Source organism: Symphalangus syndactylus, chromosome 14 (genome assembly GCF_028878055.3).
Source record: "Symphalangus syndactylus isolate Jambi chromosome 14, NHGRI_mSymSyn1-v2.1_pri, whole genome shotgun sequence".
NCBI lineage: Eukaryota > Metazoa > Chordata > Mammalia > Primates > Hylobatidae > Symphalangus > Symphalangus syndactylus.
In genome coordinates, this window is record NC_072436.2 from 80,052,336 (window position 1) to 80,054,631 (window position 2,296).

Consider the following 2,296-nt stretch of genomic DNA (forward strand, 5'->3'; position numbering starts at 1 on the left):
CGGAGCCCGTAGATAGCATCAGGATGGGGCTAGTCACCAGAAAGTCCAGGTGATTAGAGGATTAAAGGGTTGGAACTTAATCCCCGCCCACCAACATCTGGAAGGGCTGAGAGTGCAAGAAATTTAGCTCTATTAAAAATTTAAACACTGCAGTCGGCTCGAGTACTCCCAGTAAAACGAGGTGTTCTCGGCGGTCCCACCCTACCCTGCCGTCGCCGGGCTGCGCCGCCGGAGCCGGAACGCGCCTCCGCTGCCCTCGCCGCCTCCATCCCCGCTGCCCTCGCCGCCTCCATCCCCGCTGCCCTCGCCGCCTCCATCCCCTCTGCCCTCGCCGCCTCCATCCCCGCTGCCCTCGCCGCCTCCATCCCCTCTGCCCTCGCCGCCTCCATCCCCGCGGCCGCCGCTCCGCTCGCCGTCCGCGCGCACACCATGACGAAGAACGAGAAGTCCCCCAACCAGAGCCTGGCCGAGTGGAAGCTCTTCATCTACAACTCGACCACGGGAGAGTTCCTGGGGTGCACCGCCAAGAGCTGGGGTTTGATCTTGCTCTTCCACCTAGTTTTTTATGGGTTCCTGGCTACACTCTTCTCATTCACGATGTGGGTTATGCTTCAGACTCTCAACGATGAGGTTCCCAAATACCGTGACTAGATTCCTAGCCCAGGACTTATGGTTTTTCGAAAACCAGTGACTGCATTGGCATATACCTTCAGTAGATCTGATCCAACTTCGTATGCAGGGTACACTGAAGACCTTAAGAAGTTTCTAAAACCATATACTTTAGAAGAACAGAAGAACCTCACAGCCTGTCCTGATGGAGCACTTCTTGAACAGAAGGGTCCAGTTTATGTTGCATGTCGGTTTCCTATTTCGTTACTTCAAGCATGCAGTGGTATGAATGATCCTGATTTTGGCTATTCTCAAGCAAACCCTTGTATTCTTGTGAAAATGAACAGAATAATTCGATTAAAGCCTGAAGGAGTGCCAAGGATAGATTGTGTTTCGAAGAGTGAAGATATACCAAATGTAGCAGTTTGTCCTCATAATGGACTTATAGACTTAAAATATTTCCCGTATTAGGGGAAAAAACTGCATGTAGGATATCTACAGCCATTGGTTGCTGTTCAGGTCAGCTTTGCTCCTAACAATACTGGGAAAGAAGTAACAATTAAGTGCAAGATTGATGGATCAGCCAACCTAAAAAGTCAGGATGATCATGACAAGTTTTTGGGACGAGTTATGTTCAAAATCACAGCATGTGCATAGTATGAGTAGGATATCTTCACAGAGTAAATGTTGTGTTGTCTGTCTTCATTTTGTATCAGCTGGACCTTCCATTCTAGAATTATAAGACCACCTTGGAGAAAGGTGTGTGGTACATGACACTAGGTTACATCATAACGTGCTTCCAGATCATAGTGTTCAATGTCCTCTGAAGTAACTGCCTGTTGCCTCTGCTGCCCTTTGAACCAGTGTACAGTTGCCAGATAGGGACCGGTGAACACCTGATTCCAAACATGTAGGATGGGGGTCTTGTCCTCTTTTTATGTGGTTTAATTGCCAAGTGTCTAAAGCTTAATATGCTGTGCTATGTAAATATTTTATGGCTATAACACTGTCATATTTTGATGTCAACAGAGTTTTAGGCATAAAATGGTACCCGGCCAACATCAAGTGACTTTATAGCTGCAAGAAATGTGGTATGTGGAGAAGTTCTGTATGTGAGGAAGGAAAAAAAGAAAATAAAAGTGTATTTGAAAAATATTTTTTAAAAAATTTAATCACTAAGATTTGATAAGTTTCCTTTCTGCTGAACACCCGGAGGTGCTGGGAGGGTGGCACACCCAGAGGTCATGGCAGCACCACACCCCTCCCCCCGTACTTTGCCATATCCATCTCTTCATCTGGTTATTCATCTGTATCTCTTGAGACAGAATCTCCCTCTGTCGCCCAGGGTGGTTTGCAGAGGCACAATCATGGCTCACTGCAACCTCTGCCTCCCAAGTAGCTGGGATTACAGCTATGTACCACCATGCCCGGCTAATTTTTGTATTTTTTAGTACAGACAGGGTTTCACCATGGTGGCTAGGCTGGCCTTGAACTCCTGACCTCATGTAATCCACCCACCTTGGCCTCCCAAAGTGCTGGGATTACAGGCCTGAGCCACCATGCCCGGCGAAGACCCTGTGTTTTTTTTTTGAGACGGAGTCTCACTCTGTTGCCCTGGCTGGAGTGCAGTGGCGCAATCTCAGCTCATTGCAGCCTCTGCCTCACGGGTTCAAGCAATTCTTCTGCC

General features: G+C 48.2%; 1 pseudogene; it reads left to right on the top strand.

Annotated features, from left to right (window-relative positions):
• The first annotated feature begins 429 nt into the window (after positions 1 to 429).
• Positions 430 to 1,764, top strand: LOC129461517 (sodium/potassium-transporting ATPase subunit beta-3-like; annotated as a pseudogene).
• Positions 1,765 to 2,296: the final 532 nt, after the last annotated feature.